Source organism: Girardinichthys multiradiatus, chromosome 8, assembly GCF_021462225.1.
Source record: "Girardinichthys multiradiatus isolate DD_20200921_A chromosome 8, DD_fGirMul_XY1, whole genome shotgun sequence".
Lineage (NCBI taxonomy): Eukaryota > Metazoa > Chordata > Actinopteri > Cyprinodontiformes > Goodeidae > Girardinichthys > Girardinichthys multiradiatus.
The window spans coordinates 33111644-33134885 of NC_061801.1; the positions used below are offsets into that span (position 1 = coordinate 33111644).

Consider the following 23242-nt stretch of genomic DNA (forward strand, 5'->3'; position numbering starts at 1 on the left):
ATAGTCAGGCAATATTTTATACAGTGCTAATTTTTGACTATGAATTTTACTGCCACAATTCTTTTCATAGTTAATCTAGTGATATGTTTTCAATTAATCAATTAATTTAGAGAACTGATCCCCCACTAAAAATCAACAGTTTTTTTTAACAGACATTTCTTCACTCAATACATGTCACACACAAAACTAGATATGAAAAGGCTCAACATAGCCGAGTGGTATAGAGTACCTACTCCTCTATCACAATAAATAAATAAAATAAACCCTTTTTATTTATGTATTAATTAATCAAAAAGTCAGGAAAATTTGCATGCTGTGAATGCCAGCTTTAAAAGGCTATAACTGGAATTTTAAAAAAGTTCACTCAGGATCTGTTTGAATTATACTGTTTATGTAAAATAAATAACTGATATTGTGACATTGCACTCCATATCAGTGTATGTAATTACTACATGCGTTATTCATGGCATGCCTGTTTGAAATGTTATTCACTAAGATATTAACATTATCTACGTAGTTTGTGTGTAAAATAGGCAGAAATGAAAATGATGCATAAAGTCTGTGCAGTAGCCACAGCTTTGTTCTATCAATTGTAGGTCCAATCCTAAACATGTCCTTACATTTCTTCAACGAAAAATATAGCAGAGAGACAAGGATTAGAATGCATTCCGCATCTTAGGAAAACGCTACTATCTGACCCTTAGGAATTAGGCTGTGCATCTGTGTTTTAGTAATAAACCTCACAGTGTGTCCAAACATTTTAATTTATCTTCACTGTCCTATAGAAGCTGTTTCCAGCTTTGTAGGCCCCCTTGGTGTTTAGCAAACATAAAACACATTTAGAACCCTACTAGTCTGTCACTGATGTAGATGCTTTATCTACCATGCTTGTTTCTAAAGCACAGCTCAAACACAGCTGACCAACTAGTGGTGCCGAACTCCACATGCATATACTTACACACAAAGCCTTTGAGTGCAGGCAGGTGATTTACTTCACAGTCAGAGTACTGTGGGCAAAAATTTGAATTTTTGTTGAAAAGCCTGATAAATCAAAAGAGATTAATTCATAAAAATTATGCGTCAACTAAAAATGTGGACTTTGACAGATTAGCAGAGTCATTATTGTTGACCATGTCAACTACTCATGGCAGCTCAAAGCTTGCTATCTAAATTCAACTGTTTGTCACTAAAAGTCTTATCAAACAAATTGAGGGTGTTGTCTTTATTTATTTTATTCTGACAATGTTTAATGCAGAATTAAACAGAAAATAAAAACAATTTATTTCATTGTAAAATTCTTTCCTACTCACCCTTTGATAGCCTTAATTTTAGAAAACCTATACCAGTGCACTTGGTAAAACCCGCACAACCCAGTTGTATTAAACAAACCTAGGCTTGGATCGGCCCATTTATAACCCAAGACTCAGTAACCTGAAATAACCCAAATTGGGTTGTTTGTACCCCAGACGTTAATGAGCAAATGTGATTTTCAGTCCAGTCCAGTGTGATGTTGAGCACAGTATGATGGTTTCTCACTCAGTGCTCCATCAGTGATTATGGATTACATCCCAATTTAATCAAGGTTTCAGTTATTGTTGTTCATCGGAATGATTTTCCTGAGAACAAGCAGGCTGACAGAAAATACTTTAAGGGTTTCACTTTCTTTGGAAAAACTTTAGGATCAAATGTTCATTTCCATGTAAGCCCTTGGGCTGTACTAAGCTAATCAGACGCAAGAATCCCCCAGTGCAACAGTGAGATATTTACACAGCACATCATTCCATTTGGCTCAAATTTACTAGCATGAAATCAAGATTAGAAAACAGCCAAACACTTAAGAAAAATGACACCGAATGGCTTGTGTCAAAAAATAAATAAAATAAACACAATCCCTCTGAAAACAGCTCTTAAACTAACCATGCACTGACTTCAGTGGGATGCTTCTAATGAAGAGGCCAACCTACTGTATACATACAAATGAGGCTTGCTATTGCCAACCTCAACTTAACACTTTTAGTAACTTTGAAAAAGCTCATATTCCTTCTCAAATTGCTCCATGGTAGAGTTAAAACCTTTTAATATTTCCAACCACTTTAATCAGCTTTTTTAATTACAGTTGCTATTTTAATTTGCATTTGTTCAATTGTAGTTTAACCACTTATTAGCAGTCTATATAGGTAATATGTTATATGTAAACAAACAAGTGTAACATGAAAGCCCAAATGTAATCTCCTCTTCCTTGTAAGTGCCAGTTGCCTTTTTATTTTACTATTAACTATTGCTATTGCGGAGTGAAATCAGAAAGCTGATTCCCAGCTCATACAAATGTGTTTTAATTGAGCAGAACACATTTATCTGCAAAAAAAATAAAAAATAACTGAAATCTTCAGTTTGTATGTTAGTTGTCATTTCATTGAGCATAATGGATAAACATACTTGAATTTAATAATTTCTTAATTTTTTTTCTGCTATTTGAATAAATATATTTTGCTTGTTTATCTTAAAGAACAAAAAACAGTCTACATTATCCATCATTAAAGTTTTAAACTTGATTTTAATTATTTTGCTGCAATACACAGTAGTGGGCGGTTTTTGACTTCATCCATAGGACTCCTCGCTTAGAGTGCCATTTTATCAGGGAAGAAAAAGAATACAACATTCTGAAACCTGAAAAAAATATTATTTTAATGTTTTGGGTTTTTCTTTAGCTGGGGACTGCAGCTTAAAATTAGTTAAAGGTGAAAAACACAATATATACAGTAGATTGGTCAAACCTGGACTAAATTCATCTACATTTGCTGCAGGCTTTGTTTTTCTTTAATAAAGTTTGAGATTGATAAAACCTTTATTAGTGAAAACAAACAATTCTGGGCTTTTAAGGCACTCTCATATAATATTAGAATCAGGATCCTGCTCAGGTTGCCATTCATGCAAGAACTGTCATTTGTAATACAACTACAATATATTGAAAAGATGTGTAGAAGTCTTAGGCACAACAAGAGCATGACATAATTGGTATATACCATTTTAGGATATTTTAAAACACAAAAAAAAAAAAGCTTATCATAGCAAACTGTAACAGTACCAAGCTTTGATCATTTGTTCTAGATTAAGGTATGTCATTCGTCTCTTTTAGCAGATTACACTTTTTTTAGCTGTAGCACTGAGGGAGCTGGGGTGGAATTTACAAATTCCATGTGAGACAAAGGATTTGAAAAGTTAGATGAAATATTTTAAGCACTGTTACGTAAGCCTCTTAAAGGAGATCAACTGTGTGGTGTTTGCATGTGCCACAGAAAATAGGTTTTCTCTAGTGTGAGGTTTCTCACCTCATCATGTGCTATGTCCAAGATAAGGAGTGAATATATTTTACAATATTTTACTTCCACTGTTTTTCTTTTTATTTATTACGTGGTATTACTTTCTTTTTGTCTAAGCTAAAGTGCATTGCAGAGAATATTCTGGTAGATTCAGTCACCCTTCCTGACTAATGGGGAAGTAATTGGAGAGATTCCCCTTTAACAGCAAGAGAATTCTGGTAAAACCAGACTCACAATGCTTATAAGAATTTGTGGGTCCAGAAAAGGAGGAAAGGACCAAAAAAAATCTCAAAAGAAACAGATCCAGCATTCATGCCATTTGGTATGAGGTTGTTACTGGTGTATAACAGTTATGGTTCCAGTTTAAAAATTGCAAACCTTTTCCATCATACCATTCCCATGGCTTAAACTCTTTTTAACGTAGAGTAATGCAGACTCCCACATTTTGTTTCGCTTAGAAGGAAAACAATATTGTCTGTTGGGAAAAAAAATTATACTGGAATACAAAAGCACTTAAAAACTGCTACTGAATTCAGGCTTGTATATTTATATGTACTATGAATTTACCATAACTGATTTATACTTATATGAAAAAATCAATTATTTTCATTTTTGCGGTCATATTCTAAATAAGGGAGAAACTTTTGATTTAAACATATAATACACATAGGCCTACAATAGATATAAATGTAGGTTTCCAGTATGCAAATTAGAAAAATTAGGCATAATAAAGTGGTTTTAATATGAACCTTGGGACGTGTAAAATATGCTTCAACAGGCATTTACTGGTCATCATATAACCCACTGGATATTTGATGTTTAAGGCAAAATTGTGACAATAGTATAAATATGGTTAGGTCTGTTTATCAACATCCACACAACAATAAATATATAGCATAGATAATATTATTGTAACTATAGTAAATAATATGTTACAGGATCTACCACCCCATGCCTGGTTTACATATATGCAGAGTAAAAATGGCAAAAAGATCAAGGTGAGAAAAGGTAGTCAATGCACCACACAATGTCCTCAAACAAGCTGGTTCAGGATCACCCGACTTGAAATCTATATCAATGAAAAGGCAGTGAGATAGATTTTAAAAGTAAATACGTTATCCGCTATGTCCTGGTATTTTGGGACTACTGACCTCACTTCTTGCTCAAGCTGTCTTAGCAATTTTTCACACTCTTCTTAGGTGGTCATGTTTTTGTTTCTTCATCTTCTTGTTGTCCAACTCTATCTTTATCCTCATTTTTCTTGTATATTTGCTACCATTTTGTTTGCCATTTCTTCCTTACCCCTCTCAACAGTTGAAGATTTATATTGCAGTGAGAAGTGTGGCAGCAACCCTGATGGGATATTTCCCCACAGCAGGTCATTTAGATGCAGCAAGGGTGGACGCAGGATGTGCACAAACGGACCGAGCCCTGCTGACGCTTGGCCAAATCTGGGTAACAGATTGCCTCGCTAATAAACTATGAAAGAGCAGGAGGCAAAGTGGTAAGGGCGTATCACTGTGTCTGTGTGCAAGTGTGTTGGAACGAATGCAAGCGAGAGGAGAATGCTAATAGTTCTGTCAAGACCTTCATGAGTCAAGTGTTTAAAGCAATACAGTCTCAGGTGATGTCCACACTCGTATAGTTACCTGCTGTAACATACTCTGTGCATCATTGTTGCGATGTAACATCTCCCTGTTGTTAATAACTTGTTGCCCTTTACTCTTACTGTTTTGTATTTTTTCAGCTCTTCTGTTTATTGTACGAATAATGAACTGGGTGAAAACAACCTTATTGTGAATAACCCAGCGACTTTCCAAGCAGCCACAATGAATAAATACAATTTGATACTTCCCCTAACCATAGCCTGTGTGGGTAACTGACAATTTAAACAGCGTAATAAGAATTCAGGTGATTATGCTGAAACCTCTTCAGGCATTGGGAAATTAAAGTATGTATTTCAACCTTTATTTATTCAGGTCATTTAGATTTAGCTCGAATGTTTCACTCTCCAATGCTTTGAGTCACATTTATGCAGCTATGCCTGTTAATAACTAGGAGCCACATTAAGTATACAGTTCACTGTTGTTAGCCACAGGGCAGCTACACAGGAGCATACTTGGGTTCAATGCCTTGGTCAAGTGCACTTAGACGTAAAAGATGAAGGGGCTGTTGCTGATTTATGTTTTTAAGGGTCTAAGTTGATATACTGCTGTTTAAGGTATTATAATTTCAGAAAATTAATTTTTAATTTTGCAACCTCTGGAGCTAAAGAACTGAGCACAAAAGCATTGAAAAAAGTTGACAGTAAAAAGAAATCTTTACAAATAGCTTAGTACTTACTTTAAATAGTCGAAGTATTTGACATCAAAGTAGGATCTGTAACCTTAATCGTACTTCTGCTCCAAAAATCAAAAACTCTAAGGCAATTGTATAAATGAGCACCACTGTACAGCCCAATGTACATTATTCGTTTATGCATTAATAGATATTTACATCCCAAGTTAACCACTAGTATTATGTCAAACAGCACCCTCACCGCTGATAAAGATATGTAAAAAGCCTTTAAATTTATTTACATTTTATTGCAGTAGTATATTCTCACACTTAAACGTTGACAAAAACCCAACCTTAAATTTCAGTAAATTTATGCAGTCAGGGAAAAACTCCAATGTTGATATATAATAATTAGGTTTTTTTTGTTTTTTTTTCACTACACAATTATTGGCAACTCTGCTCCTAATACTTTGATCAACCTAATTGGCAAAAACAAAGAATTCCTCTTTGCACAATCTCTCTACATTGTCCAGAGTCCTGACTCATCTCTTATGCTCTTGTTTATTTAGCTCCTCCCACACATTTTCTATACAGGATTTATGTATGGGAACTGAGAAGGCTGTGAAATGAAGTTGATTTTGTCCCTGGTGAATATTTCTGTGTTATGGCCACCTGGAGTTTGTTAAAACAAGCCAATCTTATTCTCATCTGACCAAAGCACACAGTTCCAATTAAAGTTCCAGTCAACATTTTGGAGACTTGGTGATGGCCCTTTCTGGTGTAGTTCTCTAATAGTGAGTGTTGTTTTTTTTTACCTCCATTATCATCCTGATAAATGATGATAAACGTAGATATTTGTCTGGCCTAATACCGGCTTACACAAGTGGACCTCTATGATCATACTTATATCACAAGAAAATACAAGGTGATGGATTACTAATTTTAAAATTATAGTCTTTCTGATTATCTTTAACAAGTCACAAAATCAATCACAAAATGTTACATGTATTATTAATGATCATTATGATTTTGTAAAAAACTGTTTTCTAATGTGGATTTTTTTTTCCTGAGTCAAATACATTTACCCAAACTATCTCTCTAATTTCTTGTTTGTACAGAGTCCTAGGGTGTCTAGAAAGGTGCTTTAAATAACATGTATTATAATTATTGTAAACTGATTTTGTTCTAAAACTTTTAGTGTAATGTTATGATACTGCCATAAAATACCCATTTAGTTTGAGGCTTTTCATACATTTTTCCCACCGGTGTCAATAACTGTGGAGGGGGCTGCATGCTGTCATCAGCATTTACCAGAGGTTGAAAGGGAGAACAGAATAAGTCATTAAAGAGGAAAAGATCTGAATAGTTAACGGAATTGTGTGTGGCAAAAGGATAACTGCATAAGAGAGGAATAAGGAATCTCACCGAAAACCTGGAGATGATGAAAGACAGGGGCAGAAGGTAAAAAGAGAAAATGTGGAATGAGATGTCAATTAAACGAGACACAAAGCCCCAGTTTAAATGTTAAATTATAGCTTCACAGAGAAAGACAGAGTAAGAGAGAGTGGCTGTCAGAATATGTGCCTTAAGGGCTGGCGAGGAACAGAGGGAGTTGACCGAGATAATGAATGAGCCTCGCTCTCTTGCGAGTTCTCAGTGAAAACACACACACACAGGTGTACTAACACATTCAGACTCAAGGTGAGCTCAGATGATGACATCTGTGTTAAGTCACCGATGACTAAGTGTGGATCTCCAGAATAGTAGTGTTGAGCAGTAGGTGACTCGTTTCAGGGTGACTAAGCATGCAGTTGGGATGTAATGTAATTTCCTCATAATTCAGAAGGTTTCCATTTACAAGACTTGATATCATGCTCTGTTTTTACACATATTCCTTTTTTTACAATATAAAACATTCCTAAATTCTTGTTTAGCTTGATAAATGGGGGTGGTGTATGGAGGTGGAGAACACCACCCCCATACACCCCCCTCACCATCCTCAACAACACTGTATCGGCCGTGGACCACTTCAGGTTCTTAGGAACCACCATCTCTGAGGACCTGAGATGGTCTTCACACATAGACACTGTTCGAAAGAAGTCCCAGCAGAGACTGTACTTCCTGAGGCAACTCAAGAAGTTCAACCTTCCACAGGAGCTGCTGGTCATCTTCTACACTGCCATCATTCAATCTGTCCTGTCTTCATCCATCTCAGTGTGGTTTGGCTCATCCACAAAACAGGACAGGTCCAGACTGCAACGAATAATCAGGACTGCAGAGAGAATAATCAGAGCTGACCTTCCCTCTATCCAAGACTTATACAGGTCTAGGGTCAAGAAAAGAGCTGCCAAAATCTCTGCAGACCCCACACACCCTGCACATAAACTGTTTAGAGTTTTACCTTCAGGCCGCCACTACAGAGCACTGTTTACTAAAACCAGCCACCACACAGACAGTTTCTTCCCCCAGGCTGTTTCTCTGATGAACATTCAATAGAGTACAGAACAACAGCATACAGATGTTGCAAATGCACCTTTCTTACTAGATATGTGTATATTGTACATTGTAAATTGTAAATTTTTATATTCTGTAATGCAGAATATTGCATTGTACATTGTATATTGTATATTGTAAATTGTAAATTTGTATATTCTGTAATGCAAAAACAGAACAAAAGAGCAAAGTGTACTGGAGTCAAATTCCTTGTTTGTATGCACGAACTTGGCAATAAAGCTGATTCTGATTCTGATAACAACACCATTTCCATCCCATTACCCTACTTTTACATTTCAGTGCTTTACACAGAGACCTAGGTGCAATATCATAATGGCATTTCTAATAAAAATGTTATATGAGTACAGCATTTTTGACTGTTACGCGTTTTCATAAGTAAGTGAAGCGAGCAAGTAAGGTAACGATGGCATAAGGCTTGCCCTTGAACACTTATGCTACTATTTTAGCCATGAACTGTATTTATTCACAGAAAAGCAACAGAAAGCAACTGTACTTTAGTGAATGCTTCAGTATAGTAGGCATGTTTATCTGGTGGCTGAGGTTCTTGGCCATCAAATCAAATTTACTGCTCCCACTTTAAAATTAAGGTTTCATTTTGGTGCCTAAATCTACATTTACCAGAGACAGTGTTAGATACATACACTGTCCTTCACGTAATTACCAAGGAACTTTGTTTATTTTATAAATACAGAATACTCATTGAAAATAATTGGTAGACAGTTGCAAATATAATAGCCTACAGGTATATTGGAATAGGATTAACTGTTGGTGAGATGCACATCTTACACAGTGCGAGAAGTGGTTTCTCACAACAAGGTTTTCCAGTTAAAATCTTGGCAGGGGCATTTCTGTGTGGAGAATGTGAGTTTTTTGCATGTCTCTGAGAACGTACAGCTTGTGTGAATGGTCAAAAATATTGGGGAAGAGTCAACAGTGTCTAGATAGTTTATAGTTAGCCCTAGATACAGAAATCTGGCTTTTTTCTTTCCTGCTGTACCACAATGTCAACATATATTTTAGATACTTCATGAGCAGGGCTCTTTTTAATTTACATACAATTGTAGCCAATTGTTGTTTATTCAGTGTGTTTGATCTTGATGTAATGCATCATTTTTGTCTACTTTGCTATACACCTTTTGCATTTATTAAACAGATTTTAATAAATGGCCTAAATGTGCCACCATGTACAACTATTCTTATCAAGCCCCACCTAGAGTTCAAACAGTGTCAAACCAGGTGAGTGAATGGTTAACATTTCATAGCGTATTCATTTTGTAAATATAAACTGAATTGAACATTGGGTGTTGTTTAGTTCTGTACTGCCTTTTATTTAGCATAAAGTTATGACCAAATTAATTAAAAGTTTTTTTTTTTTGTTTTTTTTTTGTTAAAGTGTATTCACCAATTTCACACATTCGGCCTTGCATGGTGGTCTACCTTTATATTAGGAGGACAATGAATTGTGGTTTATGTTTAATTTTAATTTGCTGAATAAATAATAATAAAAAGATATAAAAATTAAAGCTTATTCAAGTTTTGCACATATGTTTGGACATGTTTGCACAACCAAATGTATTATTTTAATGAGCCTGTCTTTTGAGTGCACATTTTTTACATATAACGTGTGTGGGCTGTATGTGTTAGTGTGCCACCCAACTGTGGAAGGCCACCCAACTGATAATTGGACCTCCATCCAGGCCAAACTGTAGGAGTGAACTCCACAAATAGCTTCTGGTGGTAGAAATTCAGTGGACAGTTGAACAGATAGCATTTATGTGTGGATGGTTTTGTTGATGTGTTCATGGTTGTATTCAAGCCTGATCTGTGTTGGAACTGTATCTGCTATGTTTACTGAGGCAACTTGGCAAACATGTCGAGTAAACACACACACACACACACACACACACACACATTTTTAGCACACACCATTGGAGTCAGTCAGCAAGAAAATGTGTCTTCATCTTTAATTTTTATCAAAATTTTCCTTTTTATTCTTAATAAGGATATCTTTTTGAAAATGTTGATTTAACATAGTTCTTACTAACAATTCACCTCATGTGTTCAAACTAAACTAGAGGTGCATATACATATTCCAATGTTGCAACTGATGCTAAATATTAAACACTTACAGTATCTTATTAAATACATAGAATATGTTGCATTTTCTTTAAGAATTGAAGGGAGAACTGTCTATTCAAGGCTGGACTGCATTCGGGTCAGTGGAGCAGGCAATTATTCCCTAAATAACTTTGACTAGGTTTTGGAATAGAAGAACCCTTCATCATACTGGCCATAAGGAATGCTTGAACTTGGCTTGTAAATGATTGATGGCTTTCTGATTCTCTGTTGGTTTGAATGAATAAACTGAGATGTAATACTGATGATAAACTACTAAATATATAAAGTTTAGCTCTATCGTTTGTTCTTTTTATTTATCTGCTTTTTTAAGGTTAACTTATATATAAATCTCCAATAATAGTCATTATTGTAGTGTCTATTTTTTAGTAAGTAAATGTAAATGCAGCGTACTACTACATGTACATTAAATATGTATTTATATTTCTGACTTAACAAACAGAATAGCATTTTTTTCTGTTAAGATTCAATTACAGTCAAGATGTGCATCAAATTTAACCAAAGCAGCAGAAATTACTAAACTTGAAGCATAAAGTATGACTGTCCTCTTTCAACCTGGATATAATTTCCTTCATTTATTTATGCTTGTCAAGTTGTGTAAACCATAAAAAAATGCACATTTTTAATTTTAGATATGAGTATTTTAAATCCAATGTTGTTGGAAATTTTTGGACGGAACTTGAAAAGTTATCTAATTCCTTGCAGCTGCTCCTGAACTATATACAAAAATCAGTCTTGCTTCTTTTTGTCCAACTCCTAATCTGCTAATCAAAAACTTGGTGTAATGGTTGATTCTTCTCTGGGCTTGGACTCATGTAAAATCTTTGTCTCGTTCCTGTTTCTTTCTTTTAAGAACCATTTCTAAACTGTGACATATGATCTCTTCAGCTGAACTGGAAGAAAAAAAAATCTATATGTTTGTTACAAACTATACACATGCTGTGGCCAGTTTATTGAGATATCCCAGCGAGGGAGCTCGCATCAAACCCATTTTGTACTCTTTAAGTTGGCTTCCAATCAATTAGATAATTAGGTTTTAATTTATTACATTAGCATACAGGTCACTAAACAGCTTATCACCAAATATGCTGCTGCATGTTTTATTTTTTGCTCAGAGGCTCAGAATTTGTTAGTTTTCTAAAAACCAAGTAGAACATAACTTTTCAATCATTGACACCAGGGTTGTGTAATGGTCTACCACTATATTTGTTTGGCACTTGAAATATTTTTAAAGTTTAAATGTTCAACATTTTCTTTTTGTTAATAATCTTATTTACTTGCATCTTTGACTGCCGTTTTTTTGTTATATGTATTTTGTCTTTTTCTTTGGATGTTATGGGACTTTATTGTAACATTTATTTGATATGCTTTATGTACAGTGCTTTGTGGCTGCCTTCTCTCTAAAAAGCATTTATTAAATACACTTTACTTACTTACTTGCTATAAATTGATGCAATTTTGAGATTGACTTAATGTTTTGCAATGGGATAGAATGGCGTTCCTGTCCATGTTGTTGCCCACTTCTCACCCAATGATCGCTGGAGATAGGCCTCAGCCCCCATGTAATCTTGCAAAGATAAGCAGGTATAGGTGATGGAGGGATGGACAGACTTTATGTTGTATTATTACATTTGTTTTACAACACAGTTCTTTTTACAGAAATGAGAATTAATAACAATAATCTTTCATTACATAAAACTATTTTTTCAGAAACAACAAAACAAATGAACTGGTGAATAAATCTATTAATAATCTCAACCATATTTACCTAATTATAAAAAGTGGTACAAAACAACAGATAATACATTTAATAACATATACTGTTCATTCAGTATACATTATGTACAACAATTAAAGTGATACAGTAAGACACAGATCATGCTCTTGAATTTGTGGAAAAAAGGTGGAGCAGTGACTGTGAGGGTTTGACCCACAGTAGGCAAGTCCTGAGCTCTGGTTCTGATTAACTCCCAGTAAAAACACCTCTGTTCAGCCTCCACATCACAGCCTACATCACAGCCTGTACATCACACACTTTTCCCCGTCACACACACAAACACACACATGCTGTGCAGCTCCTGGAGGTTTGCTGTTCACAAAGGGGGGAGTCTACACCCATCATTCAAAGCCTTGTAGGACTTAAGAATGCTGATACACACACACACTCATTTACACATACACTTACACACACACAAAGTACTCTGTTTTCTTTGCTTTGATGCACTTATAGAGTTCAGAGGTGAGAGGGCTGGAGGTAACAGTGTGTTATTCCAGAGCTTCTAACCACCTAAATCTGCTTCCACACACACAAGGAGGTCCAGATGGCTGGGTGTAGACAAAAACACACCTCACACACATTTATAGTAACTTTTAAAGCTGAGAATCCCTGCAAAATGGGTCATACAAAAGTGTCAGAGATTTGTGTGCATATCAAGCAAGGTGAATCCTAGTGGAACATTCTGTTAAGGATTAAGTCTAATTTATATAACACTTCAATTTTTAATAACTTTTTTAAAGAGACTGCAACCATCCAGGATCATCACATAACCCTGGCTCATCAGGCTTGCATCATTTCAGCAATGTGATGTGGGGCCTCCAGCAGTAGCACTGCTATTCTATGATAATGTACAGGTGTTGGACAATGAAACTGAAACACCTGGTTTTAGACCACAATCATTTATTAGTATGGTGTAGGGCCTCCTTTTGCAGCCAATACAGCATCAATTCGTCTTGGGAATGACATATACAAGTCCTGCACAGTGGTCAGAGGGATTTTAAGCCATTCTTCTTGCAGGATAGTGGCCAGGTCACTACGTGATACTGGTGGAGGAAAACGTTTCCTGACTCGCTCCTCCAAAACACCCCAAAGTGGCTCAATAATATTTAGATCTGGTGACTGTGCAGGCCATGGGAGATGTTCAACTTCACTTTCATGTTCATCAAACCAATCTTTCACCATCTTGCTGTGTGTATTGGTGCATTGTCATCCTGATACACGGCACTGCCTTCAGGATACAATGTTTGAACCATTGGATGCACATGGTCCTCAAGAATGGTTTGGTAGTCCTTGGGAGTGACGCGCCCATCTAGCAAAAGTATTGGGCCAAGGGAATGCCATGATATGGCAGCCCAAACCATCACTGATCCACCCCCATACTTCACTCTGGGCATGCAACAGTCTGGGTGGTACACTTCTTTGGGGCTTCTCCACACCATAACTCTCCCGGATGTGGGGAAAACAGTAAAGGTGGACTCATCAGAGTACAATACATGTTTCACATTGTCCACAGCCCAAGATTTGTGCTCCTTGCACAATTGAAACCGACGTTTGGCATTGGCATGAGTGACCAAAGGTTTGGCTATAGCAGCCTGGCCGTGTATATTGACCCTGCGGAGCTCCCTATGGACAGTTCTGATAGAAACAGGAGAGTTGAGGTGCACATTTAATTCTGCCGTGACTTGGGCAGCCGTGGTTTTATGTTTTTTGGATACAATCCGGGTTAGCACCCGAACATCCCTTTCAGACAGCTTCCTCTTGCATCCACAGTTAATCCTGTTGGATGTGGTTCGTCCTTCTTGGTGGTATGCTGACATTACCCTGGCTCTTGATACATCACAAAGACTTGCTGTCTTGGTCACAGATGCGCCAGCAAGACGTGTACCAACAATTTGTCCTCTTTTGAACTCTGGTATGTCACCCATAATGTTGTGTGCATTTCAATATTTTGAGCAAAACTGTGCTCTTACCCTGCTAATTGAACCTTCACACTCTGCTCTTACTGGTGCAATGTGCAATCAATGAAGACTGGCTACCAGGCTGGTCCAATTTAGCCATGAAACCTCCCACATTAAAATGACAGGTGTTTCAGTTTCATTGTCCAACCCCTGTACATGATACACAGTGACCGACATGTTCAAGTGCTCTTAATCTCAACCAGCTGAAAGCAGTCACATGTGATCAATGGCTAAATTTATCACCCAAAACCCACCAAAAAAAAACGTTAGGCACAAGAGGTACAATGATTAGCATGCTTGTCTACTTGCTTGTAAGTGTGTATATTGAGGTGCTCAACCTCTGCTACCTCTTGAGATGCGTCTGACGTTGTCTTTAGTGGACAATTATAGCCAGCATGACAATGAAAAAGGTCATGGCCGTCCAGCTATCAACACACAGGGCTAAATGCCAGTGTGCGCTGTTCCCAAAATGCCTGCAGACATACTATCAGGCTCGGGCCCCCCACCCGCCCCCTTCTCCTTGGTGCTTGTAGTTAATCTGTCGCAACACGTTGTGATTGATGGGAGAATTACTGAGCACACCAAAGCATTAGGGGAATGAGGAAGCTGCAATACTGGATGCAGAGCTTGACATTAAAGGTTACAGTTGCCGCAACTTATGTGTGATTAGTTATGTTTTTTTGTATAAATGTGTGTTGCCCTGGAAAGTTATTGATGGATGTGAGTGTCATGCATGCTTATTTTTCTGGTGTTATTGCCATCTGGGTCACAGGCAGAGTAAACTCATTAACATTTCAACTAAATAATGTTGGAGACCTGTGTGGATAAACACCTGTCACTTAGTTACATCACTCTTAAAGATTGGATAAATGTTTTTGCAGCTGGGAAAGTACAAAAAAACAACAACACTGTTCTAATTTTTTAACATTAATACAAGACATTTTTATTTTTCATTTTTCATCTTTTGAATTCTTACCAATTTCTGGAATCAAATTTGAGATCATCATGATATATATAAATATATATAAATATATATAAATAAATTAGCATGAACCACATGTTGTAATTCATAATTGGAGCACCATTCAGAGTTATTTGCAACAATCTTACAGTGACAAATCCATTAATGGGGAAAAAATATGTTAAGACACAACTGTTTCCAACAAAGCAATAGGTTGCACAGTTATTGGCACCCTAAACAATTCCAACTAAATAATTCTAACTGGACAATGTCCTGTTTAAAAGTTCAACAGTGTCTAAAGTTTTAATTAACAAATCACAACCTTTCTTTTGATAACCAAATGACCACAAGACAATAGCTGCTGGTATAAACTTGTGGACATCTATATTCAGTCTAACAATTATAAGTTTAAGACAAATTAAACTTTGACAACCAAGGCTAAATACTGTAAGAGGCTAAATTGATCTTACCACTATTCAAAGTGAAGTGGATGGTAGGGGTGATCCTCAGAACTCACTCATTAGATTTTGACTGCATGACAACATAGGGAGAGTAGATTGCTTCATGAACTCTGTACAAAAAAACAGGACATCTTAAACAAAAACCTCTTAGCTTTTGCCAGATCATCATTGGGTCTTTCACCAGGATAAAGAATCAACAGCGAAATGATTCACTAGACACAAAATCGCCCTTCTTCCCTGGTCCCTTATATTCTGGTCCCAATAAATCCTTTTGAAAAGTTGTGGGTAAAGTTGTAAAAAGCAGTGCATAGGTGAGGACTCAGGACTGTGGACAAATTAGAGAAATTGTGCAACAGGGAAAAGCCCATGTCCCCATTGGCACCAATCTTATTAGATGTTGCAGAAGAAGATGAAGTGCTATTTTATTGGCGAAAGGAGGGGTTATACGAAGTATTTAGAGAAAAGTGTCATAAACTATAAAACAGATGATGTAAAAATAATACCTGTTTACAAACTCAAAAGAAGTTGGATGAGGTGGTTCTGTTATCTCATCAGAATGTCTCCCCGGGTCCGTCCTTTGGAGGTTTACTGGACATGTCCCACTGGGAAGAGACCCCAGGGTAGATCCAGAATTTATTGGAAGAGTTATCTGTTTCATCTGCTTTTGGAATACCTTGGGGTGAGCTGGAAAATAAAGGTTTAAAAGCTGGAAGGAGAGCTGGAGAGTACTACTGAGGATATCAATGTCTGGGTTTTCCTTCTAGACATCTCATCCTGTAACCTGAACTATGATAAGAGATAAACTAATGATGGGATAAACGATTTATATGAATAATTAAATTACCTCAAATTAATGGTGTAAGATTATGCTACTAGTGTCATGTGTGTTTGCAGATAAGAATGTGGCAATGAAAATCATGATAATGTATTATCAAAGAAAAAGCAAAACAATCTTAAAGGGGAGCACAAAGAGAACAGAACAAGCACGGGCAGAAAAACATGCAGGATTACTGGAGCAATAGAGGAACAGGCGGGCAAATGGATAATAAAAGGCATGGTAATGGAACAATCAAGTGAAGAATGACGTGGAGAATGACATCGAAAGCAGGTGAGTTAATCCGGAGATCATGTGGAGCACCTGGGACAGAATGGAAGCAGGTAAACTTAGAGAGGGAGACCAAATAACAAAGGAAGTTGAACTAAGACACAAAGAAAGAAGTAAGTAAAATTGTATTTGTATAGTAACTTTCACAGACACAATCACAAAGTGCTTCACAAAACACAAAAGAACAAAACACAAGATAATGAAACATCACAATAATTAAGACACAAAGGGCCTGATATTTAAAAGGTTTGCGTGTACAAAACCGCACGCAAACTGCATCAGCAAAGCTGATCTATAAACGAGGTGTTAATCAGATTGCGTGTGCAAAATCAGTGGAACTGCGGGCACAAACGTTTTAGCATGTCTGCCTTCATAAATATATATAATATATGATAATGACCCAAACGTGAAAATTCATGGGAGGAGAATATGCAAATGTCGTCCTTTACCACTCGCAGTGCGATTTTCAAAGCCTGAAATGGTTTGCTGGCACAATTTTTGCGTGTGGATTTAACACGTTTGACATGCAGATGTTAACTGGGACACAAAAATGTCTGCTGTCACTTTGGTCAGAAGGAGGCAACATCGCTGTCAGTGATCATCTGCTGAACGCGCGCAAACCTGATCATGGCACAATATGCACATAATTGATCAAGCGTGCACAGCCTGTAATCGCACATCATGCAAAAGACCAACTGTGCTTTGATACTGATAATAATAGGAAAGAACTAAAGACATTATAAGGCAGATTAAATCATTCATTTGCGAACTGGATGCTAAAATCACTCCTTAGCAGGTGAAAAATCACCATCATAAGGCAGCTAATCCATGTGGTGACAAACACAGTATATGCTTTAACCGTGTCACTAAAAACACATTCCATTATTGACAGTAACGTTATGTCATTGCAGAGCAATCGGAGCTGGATCAATTTGATTATGCTGTTTAAAAGTGAACACATGCCAGTGGAGGGTTTGGTTTAGGCAGTTAAAAATTGATTTTGTGTCACCAAAAAACTATTTGCAATATCAAACACGTATATTGTTAAAATCTTGGCAAAACAAACAAAACAAATTTAGTAAAATCATAGGAAAATAACTTTTTTTTTTCAAACATAAATGTTTGATTTAACTTTTAAGCAGGACAATTACGTTACACTCTTTTAAAATTAGCAAAGCTATAATATACCGATTGCCAACTCCAACAATCTTTTTTTATGTTGCTAATATTACGTTCAGACTTAAATATCGTGGCTGTTTATGATAAACTCCGAACTCTTCTAACATATACTCTAAAAAAACAACAGAACCTGGTGAGTCACCGAAAAGAATTAAAAGATCAAGGAGACAAATTAATTAACAGACATATTTGTCTTTTATAATGTTAATATTAATTTGCCAATTTGTTGCGAGTTACGTCGCAAGAACGGAACAGAAGGAAAAAATCACCAAATGGATCATTCATAATGATGCAGTGTAACAATCCCTGCATAGGATCTGTTTGCCTTTCCTCTTGTTCCAGCCAGTAGTACACGCAATTTCCTCAATGAAATAGGGCAGTCTGCACCTGTTTTACAACTGTTATATATTGTGATCTTTGAAAATTGCACGCAACACGCCCACTTATTGCACATGCAATGTATTTATAGTACATGCAAATTAGCACCCGCTATTTGGGATCTTGGAGGATCAGGCCCAAAGAAACTATTAAACCATGGGGAAATGTCTAACAGCGATCTAACAGAAATAATTAAAAATGTACAAATAATTTTTCACTAGAATAAACTCAGAAACAAAACACAAAGGAATGAACTAATATTGCAAAACCATAAAAACAATAAAGAACACACAGAAATAAACTAAATATCACAAAAACTATAGAACACAAACCAAAAGGAAATATTGAAAACACAAATACAAATGAAAACCAAACCATAACCCAGCTATTGTGAATTAATTTATTTTGTGACTATGTACTCATCATTGAGGGAACCAATATGCTTAGAGGGAGCTGTAATAGAAAAAACAGATATTCTGTTATGTCAAAAGTTTTATACAAACGATAGTACCTGTCCTTCGATTTTTGGCATGCATTATATTTGCAATGTCAAATGAAAACTTGACATAAAAGAGAAAATCTGATACTACTTATAACTGAGGACACTGTCTTTTCCTTGCCTAAAGGAAGGACAAATGTGTTTAAGGATAAGGTTTTTAGTTACTACATGGAGCTCTTTAAAGAACAGGTGTCCTTTTTCAATGCAGCAATTTTTTTTAAACTATAACTGCCACTTGTAGATAGGAGGTCCAAGCTTTCTACCATTTTACTCAATAAAAAATGACAGCTTTCCCCCCGAAAGAATGTGAAGACCTTTACCCTTTCGCCTTGTCCCAGACTTGGTTTCTTAAGTAAATGACATTCATATAAGACTTCATTGTAACTCCCTGACTTTGCTGGGAAACAATGTTTCCAAGAAACTTGTCTTCTCAGTTCCCAAACAAACCCATGTTGTGGCTGTTTTATTGTACACTCCCCATCACACACACAAACACACACACACACCATGCAGTGTTTCCTCTCTCTTTTCACAACCCATTCCGACAGATGGAGAATAGTGTTACAGTGATTTATTACATAAAACAGGCGGAGAGTAAGGTGTGATTTTATAGACTTTCATCATTCTTTGTGGTACCAGGCAAAATGGTTTTGGCTAAACAACCAACCTCCTCCGGCTAGGACCCAGCTGGATAATGCACCCCGGTCTCTCAGCGTCACATTTTTAGTAATTGCCTGTGCAATCCATAAATCTCAATCCAGCGCATTACTTAATAAAAAAGGTACCTTAAGAGCCAAATCATTTGTTATGATTTTATGTTGTCGGCGGAACAGGGGACATTCTCCCAGATGATAGATGTCTTACTTTGAGACAAAACCCCTCACATGCAGTTTCCTTCAGTTAGCCGGCAGACAATAATCAGAGTCAGCAATAGTTGTCTCTTCTTGCTCCTTTGAAAGCAATGGTGGATGATCCTGAAGGCTCAACTTGCTACTTTTGCTAGAAACCAAAGGGTTTGTTCATTACCCAATGGATTGGTCTTTTTTTAACAGAAGAAACATTGGTTATCCCATTTCTGTCAGCTTACTGTTTGTTATTGTGCAATATGTCCTTAGAGGATACAATTTTACGAATGTGTTTAAGTATTATCATAAACATGGACATGCTAGTAAATACCGTAGGTAAGAGCAAACGCATTCATACCCATTGAACTTTTTTCATGTTATAACCACAAACTATTAATGCATTTTATGCGTTAGACAATGTAAAGTAACACCTGATTATTAAGTGGAAAGAAAATTATTGTTTTTTTAGATCTCTTCCAAATTAAAATCTGAAAAGTGTGGCACGCATCCCACATTCTTTGCAATTACATTTGCAAGTTTTTACCACCTTAGCACTTTTACATCCTGAACGTTTCTCCCATTCTCCTTTGCAAAACAGCTAAAGTTTAGTCAGACCTGCAGCAATTTTTAAGCCTAGTCACTCATTCTCTATTTGAGTTTGGTGTTTGACTAGGCTATTGTAACACATAATAATTCCATTGTAACTCTGGCTATATGTTTAGGGTAGCTGTGCCACTGGCAGGCATATTTTTCACTTTCTGAAATGGACCTAATATTTTGTATATACAGGGGTTGGACAATGAAACTGAAACACCTGGTTTTAGACCACAATAATTTATGAGTATGGTGTAGGGCCTCCTTTTGTGGCCAATACAGCGTCAAATCGTCTTGGGAATGACATATACAAGTCCTGTACAGTGGTCAGAGGGATTTTGAGCCATTCTTCTTGCAGGATAGTGGCCAGGTCACTACGTGATACTGGTGGAGGAAAACGTTTCCTGACTTGCTCCTCCAAAACACCTCAAAGTGGCTGAATAATAGTTAGATCTGGAGACTGTGCAGGCCATGGGAGATGTTCAACTTCACTTTCATGTTCATCAAACCAATCTTTCACCAGTGTGCTGTGTGTATTTGTGCATTGTCATCCTGATACACGGCACCGCCTTCAGGATACACTGTTTGAACCATTGGATGCACATGGTCCTCAAGAATGGTTCGGTAGTCCTTGGCAGTGACGCGCCCATCTATCACAAGTATTGGGCCAAGGGAATGCCATGATATGGCAGCCCAAACCATCACCGATCCACCCCCATGCTTCACTCTGGGCATGCAACAGTCTGGGTGGTACACCTCTTTGGGGCTTCTCCACATGGTAACTCTCCCGGATGTGGGGAAAACAGTAAAGGTGGACTCATCAGAGAACAATACATGTTTCACATTGTCCACAGCCCAAGATTTGCGTTCCTTGCACCATTGAAACCAACGTTTGGCATTGGCATGAGTGACCAAAGTTTTGGCTATAGCAGCCCGGCCGTGTATAATGACCCTGTGGAGCTCCCGACGGACAGTTCTGGTGGAAACAGGAGAGTTGAGGTGCACATTTAATTTTGCCATGATTTGGGCAGCCGTGGTTTTATGTTTTTTGGATACAATCCGGGTTAGCACCCGAACATCCCTTTCAGACAGCTTCCTCTTGCGTCCACAGTTAATCCTGTTGGATGTGGTTCGTCCTTCTTGGTGGTATGCTGACATTACCCTGGATACCGTGGCTCTTGATACATCATAAAGACTTGCTGTCTTGGTCACAGATGCGCCAGCAAGACGTGCACCAACAATTTGTCCTCTTTTGAACCCACAATGTTGTGTGCATTTCAATGTTTTGAGCAAAACTGTGCTATTACTCTGCTAATTGAACCTTCACACTCTGCTCTTACTGGTGCAATGTGCAATCAATGAAGACTGGCTATCAGGCTGGTCCAATTTAGCCTTGAAACCTCCCACACTAAAATGACAAGTGTTTCAGTTTCATTGTCCAACCCCTGTATGTATATACTGTTTTGGCATTTATTGTGATAATGATAAAAATGTAAAAAAGCAAATAAAATAAAAAAAAAACAGCCTTTTTGGCAGTTCATCTGTCACTGTATACAGTCCCAAACCCACAAATACTGCTCTATTAATAAAATAACCAAGTATCAAAGAGGCCACACCAATATACAATAAACAGCAAACAATTTAAATGTCCAACCATGTTTTCAAATATATAATCATTGATGCTCACTGGACAAATATAGTTTGGAAATATTATTAGTTATGACCATTACTTCCCCTTGATAACAGCAAACAATACACAATAATCGCCCATCCCTACCTCTTAACTGGTTTGCTTCTAGAAATGCACTGTATTTAGCTCCATCTATCTTCCCATCAACTTTGACCCAGTTTCCCTGTCTCTGCTGAAAGTAAGACATCTCCACAGCATTATGCTACCAACATCATGTTTCACAATGCAGATGGTCGGTTCAGGATGATGTGTAGTGTTAGTTTTCTGCTCCGCATACTATTTTGTATGTAGTTCAAAAGGTAAAATTTTGGACATATCTAACCAGACTGCCTTCTTCTACATGTTTGACCTATCCACCAATGTCTTGTGGCAAGGTTCAAATGGAACTTTGTACAGCTTTTTACAGGCGACTGTGGCTCAGTAGGAAGAGTAGTCGTCTTGCAATCAGAGGTTTGTGGGTTCGATTCCAGCTTCCTCCTGCCATAGGTCAATGTGCCCCTGGGCAAGGCACTTAACCTCAAGTTGCCTACTGATCTGTGTATCGGTGTATGAATGGGTGAGCGTTAGTGAGTTCAATTGGGTGAATGTGGCTCAAGTGTAAAGTGCTTTGAGCGCTATATAAGTTCAGTCCATTTACCATTTACAGCTTTCTTTCAACAGTGCCTTTTTTGAAGCAGCATTGGTCTCCGGGGTCAGGACTCTGGGACCTGGGACAGCTGTATCGAGGACTGAAGCCTCCATATGGGTTGCATGCGCTATTGCTACGCCACGTGCCATACCCCATGCATGTGGTACTTCACAGATTTTTTTCTTATTTGTGAAAATCTTGTTTCACTTTCTTTCGTTACAGTGTTACTTAGTTTTTGTTTGTGACAGTTTCTGTTTGTTTGAGATATTTCAGTAACAAATAAACAAACTGACCACTTCTGCCATCTGCTACAAACCAATTGTTTTTGCCATTTTTTGGCCACAGAGAGTGAGGGAAAAAAAAGTGTCTTCTAATTTTACTCATATACCAGTCTACCTAGTGCATTTCCCTCCTGGTTTTTCAATTTAAATGCAAATGTTCCCAAATCGGACAAAAAAAAAAAAAATGCACAGACGAAATCATTTAATGCAGATGAATTATATATTTTAATTAAGCAGCCAAAAGAATCACGCCTATTCAGCCCTTTCCTCTCCAGTGAGAAATGAATAAATAAATATGGAATAAGGAAGTAGTGAAATGGGGCTAAATGGAAGGGTTAGGAAGGAAAGGATGGTTGAAAGAAGATGGGGGGGTTGGACTGAGTTTGTGAAGCTCTAAGCACTTGTTGCCTGTCATTATGTGAGCAATCCGAAGTTGTCAGATTTCAAAAATGTATTGTTTTTTGATAGACGGGCTAAATACTCCTGTAATTTCCCAGTACACACATACACACATTGTTATGCTCACATAATTGCACCCAACGAGTGCTAAATGTGGGTAAACACACATAAACACACAAAATTGCACACACATACTTTAGTTAAGATGGGCCAACTAGCATCAGAAAATGATGACCAACG

General features: G+C 37.2%; 1 protein-coding gene across 2 annotated transcripts in view; it reads left to right on the top strand.

Annotated features, from left to right (window-relative positions):
* Nucleotides 1-23242, top strand: part of cntfr (ciliary neurotrophic factor receptor) — a 333618-nt gene that overhangs the window by 104911 nt on the left and 205465 nt on the right. Inside the window, exon 3 of one of the 2 annotated variants that reach the window (XM_047373130.1) lies at nucleotides 4696-4824. The exons of the other annotated variant lie outside the window; for it this stretch is intronic. The gene's annotated coding sequence lies outside the window, so the exon portion shown is untranslated. The remainder of the gene's footprint in view (nucleotides 1-4695; nucleotides 4825-23242) is intronic. 2 annotated transcript variants of the gene reach the window in all.